The sequence below is a fragment of the Saimiri boliviensis genome, chromosome 12 (genome assembly GCF_048565385.1).
Source record: "Saimiri boliviensis isolate mSaiBol1 chromosome 12, mSaiBol1.pri, whole genome shotgun sequence".
NCBI classification, from domain to species: Eukaryota; Metazoa; Chordata; class Mammalia; order Primates; family Cebidae; genus Saimiri; species Saimiri boliviensis.
Genome location: NC_133460.1, coordinates 22,284,412 through 22,290,612, shown reverse-complemented (window position 1 = coordinate 22,290,612; position 6,201 = coordinate 22,284,412).

Below are 6,201 nucleotides of genomic sequence, written 5' to 3'. Positions count from 1 at the left end.
TGATATAAAGATATACATTATAGAAAGATTCCACCAAGCTAATTAACATAGCCGTCCACTCCTCAATTTATCTTTTTTGTAGTGAAAACATTAAAACTTTAATTTTGCAGTTTTGAAATGTACATTATTCACTGTGCTCACCGTGCAGTGCAATAGATCACGTATTCCTCCAGTCTAACTAAAGCTTTGTACCTTTCCATAAACATCTTCTTTTTCCCTATCCCACCCTCCCCCTGACCCAGCTTCTGGTAATCACCTTTCTAGTCTCTATTCTCTGTTTCTGTGAGGTCAATCTTTTTAATTCCACATCTAGGTGAGATCATACAGTATAGGTCTTTCTGTTCCCGGTTTATTTAACTTAGCATAATATCCTCTGGTTCAATCTGAGTTATCACAAATAACATAATTCCCTTCTTTACAAAGGCTAACTAGTACTCCATTGTGTATATACACATTTTCTTTATTCATTCAGCTGCTGATGGACACTAAGAGTGCTTCCACATCTTGACTATTGTCAACAATGCCAAAATAAACACAGGAGGACAGATCCCTTTTCAATATTCTCTCCTAATTTGAGTTCTTTTGGATATATACCCAAAAGTGGAATTGCTGGACCATAGGATACTTTTTTTTCTTCAATTTTACTTTAACTTCCGGGGTGCGTGTGCAGCAGGTGCAAGTTTGTTACATAGGTAAATGTATGCCGTGGTGGTTTGATGCACAGATCAACACATCACATAGGTATTAAGCCCAGCATGCCTTAGCTATTCTTCCTGATGCTCTCCCTCCCCGCAACCCCGACAGGCCCCAGTGTGTATTGTTCCCCACCATGTGTCCACGTGTTTTCATTGTTCACCTCCCACTTACACGTGAGAATATGTGATATTTGGTTTTCTGTTCCTGCATTAGTTTGCTGAAAATAATGGCTAACAACTCCTTCAATTCCCTGCAAAGGACGTGATCTCATTCCTTTTTATGGCTTCATAGTATACCGTGGTGTATATGCACCACATTTTCTTTACATAGGATACTTTTATTTCTAGTTTTTTGAAGAACTTCCATACTGTTTTCAGAATGGCTGTACTACTCTACATTCCCACGAACAGGGTAAAAGGACTTTTCTCCGCATCCTTGCCAATGCTTGCCTTCATTGGTCTTTCTGATAAGAGATATTCTAACAGGCCTGGCGTGATATAACTGGCATTGCTTTCTTCTATTCTCAATTAAGTGGTCAGAATGTTTTATTTCAAGTCTTTAAATGACCTCAAATTCTCCCATTGAAAATGATTTCTCATGCTATTAGCATAATTTCAAACTCCTCATCAGAATGATAACATGCCCTGTGAGATGACACGGGATGCGGAGGGCAATTGAGAGAGCCACAGCCAGAACACAGACAAAGGAGGAGGAGGGCTGGGACACCTGTGGAGCCGGTGGTGAAACTGAACAGACAGGAACAGGAGAGAATCAGAAAATACAGCCAGCAGAATTCTTGCACCACAAAATCAGTGCTGCAGCCTGGAAACAGACATCCTCTCTCCACATGTAGAAGCAATGCCACTTCTTCACCTGGATGTTGCAATCTCTTGCCTGTGGATATAATCTCACTCCAGTAGGACCATTTCTTAGCCCCACCTTAACTTCTGAGGAGGCAGAAAGGCTGAAAGGTAAGTTGATCACCAATAAACAGTGATTTAACCAATCAAGCTTATTTATTGAAGCTTACAGGGAATCCTAAAATAATGTGTTCCTAGAGCTTCTGGATAGCTGGATACATGGCAGTTCCTCGAAGGTGGGGTGCTCACACCAATACAGGGCCCTGAAGCTCCAGATGGATGGTGTCAGAATCCAATTGAATTATACAACACCCAGCCGGTGTCTGCTGCAGAATTGCCTGTTGATATAGAAAACTCTCCACACATTTGGTGATCAGAGGTCACAGAAGTATTCTGTATGGATTGTAGAGTGAGGAAAAAGAAACACACTTTGGTGGTTTTATTTTTTCTATATCTCTCTGAGTTAGAAAAGTGATAAATAAGGTGCGGATGTGTACATATTAATGACAAAAGTTGTTCAAGAAAAATACGTGTCAAACTGGCATCTACAAAGGAGAAGTAAAATGGTTTTGATAAACTCATTCCAAGAAATGTGGAGATAGAAGTTTAAGAACTATGTTCTACTGGGGCAGGCCATCGTGTTTGTGCAAATCTCGCTGCGTGATATTCACATGCATCCTGGGTTGAAGTCCACAGCCTTAGAAGAACAGAATTCTCTTTATCATGAGCTGCTCTGAGGGCAGGGATCACCTTTGTCTGTCCTCATCTTAATGTGCCGCAAGAAGGCGAGGACTTCAGTAAGTGGGAGTCACGGCCAGGTACAGATTAGAATGCTCTGCAAAGGGTTTCACCATGCTTTGAGGTCCCATCCCAGAGATTCTGATGGGATGATCCAGCTTAGAGCCCAGGCATCGGCAGGCCTGAAGCTCCCAGGGGGCTCTGATGAACTGCCAGTGCTGGGAAGTTCACCCCCAGAGGTTCCAATGCCCAGGGAACTTTTTCCCCTGAGATAATGAGGGGAGCTTTATGGACGTCTTAGGGCCAGAGGCAGGGGACTAGGGTGTGACCAAGGAACCCTTCTTAAGATAGACTCTGGAGGGGTGTGTGGGTTCTATGCTAATGTGTTTTTCAAATGTGTTTAAGGCTGTTTCTCTTCTTGAAGATATGTCAGGAAATGCTTGTGTTCAGATTTCAAGCTTAGGGAAGTTCGTCAAATCTAAGGAAAATTGTTTCCATCATTTTGGGTAAATGATAATGATTTCTAATTTCACGATACAGAGTTTCATGAAGTCTGTTTTCATCTGGCTTATAGAAGTAGAAAGGCATTTTATTTTTGTCTTTTTTTGGCATATACAGAAGTAAAACTAATAGATTTCTTGGGTGATACATGAGAAAAAGGAGGAGGAAGGAAAAGATTTGAGCTGTGATGGGTACTGGTTTCTACCTGTTTTTCTGAGGGTAAGGAGTTAAATCACACATACCACTACAACAATTAGTACTAGTGATCCTTTTTAAAGGCAATAAAATGGAAAATTCCCAATGGACATAAACATGTTCAAAGGGTTTTTTTTTTTACCCTCAGGTCAATGTCTGCCCTCATAAAAAAAGACAAAATGGTTATATGATTGGACTGCTGATTCTGCTGGACATTCTGTAACTCACTCAGCCACTGGTCTGCCACAGAGGTGAGAGGAACAGGCAGTAGGTTTTATTAGTCATGTTATAGTAGTAAACAGATGCTTTAGTAACATCTTAATTGAGCTCCATTGGTCCCTTGAATCCATATGAAAAAGCATAGCTATCATTTCCTGCCTGCCCATATCTGACCACATTCAGCTGCCTTGGGGATCACAAAGAAAGAAAAAAACATTTAATCCCATGTTCATTAATTGGGATTTTAAAGTGATGTTTCTTCCATAGAGCCACAGGGCGGTGAAAATGTGACAGGGGCTGCTGTGATTTCCGGAACGAGCTCCCATCCTCTGGAGGTCCCGAGATGGATTGATCCTGGAATCCTCTTGAAAGGAAGGCAATGGTGCCATTGGATGGAACATGGGTGGCTGAAATCCTGGGGCTAGCATCAGGACACACCCGGGGCTAGAGGCCAGGCAGTGCTCAGCATAGCTGGAGGAGCACACGGGGACAGGTTGCCGTAGTTGGCACATACATCTGCTGCTGCAGAAGGAGGAAGAGTTCCTGTTCCTGGCGGTGCTGGAATAGGCGTTAGCTGGATCCCCCAGCCTGCCCTGTGGAAACCTGGATGAAAGCACACTACTGTCTGGTCTGCACAACAGTGATTGTTCGGATCTTCAAATACCTAGAAAAGATTATTTAGATCTGACTCAGTAATGGCATCACCCAGATCAGCAACATAGAGTGTAGTGATAACATTGCCCTCTGGTGAATCCAGACAAGGTGTGGTGAAGCCTGCTTTACAAGCTTATCTGCTCCAGGGTCACTGATTCCATAACTCCAGTCTTCAATATTCTTAACAGCAAGGAGAACATCTGGCTCTGTAGGCTTCTTAGGTCCGTATGGACCCTCCTCTTCTCCATCACACTCTCCTTTCACCCAGAAGGAGCAAATGTGCTCATTCCTTTTGTAGTAGAGTGTGGACTATGCCAGTTTCAGCAGCATGTCACTGGTGTATGTGACTCCCCCCACCAGACCAACTGACTGTGTTCCATCAGAGTCCAAAATTGCTCTGTCTATATTCTGCATGTAGTACTCTTCGTTGATGTCTAACTTTGGCAAGTCATCTTTTAAAGACAATTCTGTAACATGAACCTGAATGGACAGGCCATAGTTTAGGACTAAGACATTCATTCTTCAATGTCCTGCAGGCTTGGCACACTTCAGTCTTCTTCAAATGCACGTGGATCCCAGGATACCAGCAAAACACTGTGACTAGCCTAGGATAGATTTTCAATTTTTTCTCATAGTTTTCTTTGGTCATTCATATATATGTTTTCTCATGTTTGGCACCAAATGAAGTGTGCATCCTCCCATCTTTGCCCGTTTTAGTTATTGAAATCAAGAAATATTGCCATCCTGAGAGGGTCTAGAGGCAGTGGTAGCTTTTTGGATGACAGACAGGACCAGCACCATTGTATCAGCCCAGCTTTTCTTTCTCTGTTCTTGAGATCATGGCAATTTCCTTTGAAAGAACGTGATTCCTCTTTCTTGACTCAAGGTAAAACTCTCTTCCAAGGAATCCCATTCTTATAGGAAACTCTGGATTTCCTGGTCTGTCCAAGGACTAGCCTAGAAGGGACAGACAAACAGGAATGCACCTTGAAACTACTCAGAGCGTGTATCTGAGTGACTTTCAGACACCTCCCCTGTGCCACCAAGGCCTAAGCATGACCTTGTGTCTGTTGGCGGGAGATGATAAAACCTTATGTGACAAGTTTGAAATCACTGGGAGAAGTGATATCCAATCCTTAAACTAATGGACATATGGGGAAGCATCTGTGTGTCTGAATATTTGTCAGCCTCAATAATAGATAAAGACACTTGAAAAGTGAATGAACAAAAGAATTTTCAGGCTAAGTATTCCTTTTGTGGAAGGGTTCTTCCTTTGTTTCAGGCATAGTGATTTGCCCTGAGACGGGGCCTTGGGTCACCTTCTGGTCACCAGGACTTGCTTATAAGAGCTCCACGTGTGACAGGCCATAGACTCATCATCCATGGAGTCGCTCCAGTTGCCCAGAACAAAAAACTGATGGCTGCCAGGAGTCCCTGTGGCTAGAACAGGAAGATTGTGGGTTTTTTGGAGAAGAGAGCTAAACCAAAAATTAAAGAAAAGGGTATTCTAACATGAGATAATCTCTTTATCATGCCTTTCCTATACGTTGATTAAATATGAGAAATCACAGTACTGAAAATGATAATCTAAAATTCTAACTACCAAAAATTGAGCTATGATAGTTGTGTCACTGTAAAGTAATAATTTATCTCAGTCCAAATTAATAACAAAAAATTTCAAAATCAGTTTAGAGCTTTGCTCTGTGTATGTGAAAGAACAAGGTCCAGACTTCCTCCAGCATCAAACAAGTAGAAAGCCAGATCCACTATGTGACCCAAATGTGTCCAGACACTAGAAAGCATCTGAGGAGCACAGGACTGTGGCTGGAGGCTGAATCCAAGAGAGAGGACCCCCTAGCTGTCCCAGCTCACAGCCTGCAGAGAACAAGCAGGAGGCAGTGCAGCGAGGGAGATCCCAGGCAGAGCATGGGAATTCCTGAGTTAAGGAAACAGGGTTGAGAATATTAGGAGGAAGATGGCTGGAAGACACAGGGCCGAGTACCAGATGTAGGTGGGAGTGGCTGAATTAGAGGCAGGACTGGAAAGTAGAAGATGGGGGGGTCACTGAACCATTGGCCGTTACAAGGGTAATTACCAAGGAAACAAATTCGTCCCAGTGAAAAGGAGAAAAGGAACCCTGCCTTTTTCTTTTAGAGCATTTTTAAAAGAAAACTTGTCCTTTTGAGTATCTTCTCTGTCCCTTTGTGATGTATGGAAATCTCTTCAAAAGCTATATAAGCCTTTTACCAGCTTCCAAGCAGGACCAAGACTATCTTTCTCAAGGGTTGGGGAGTCATCTCCTCTCTGAAATAGAATCATTAAGGGAGAGAGCTCCCAT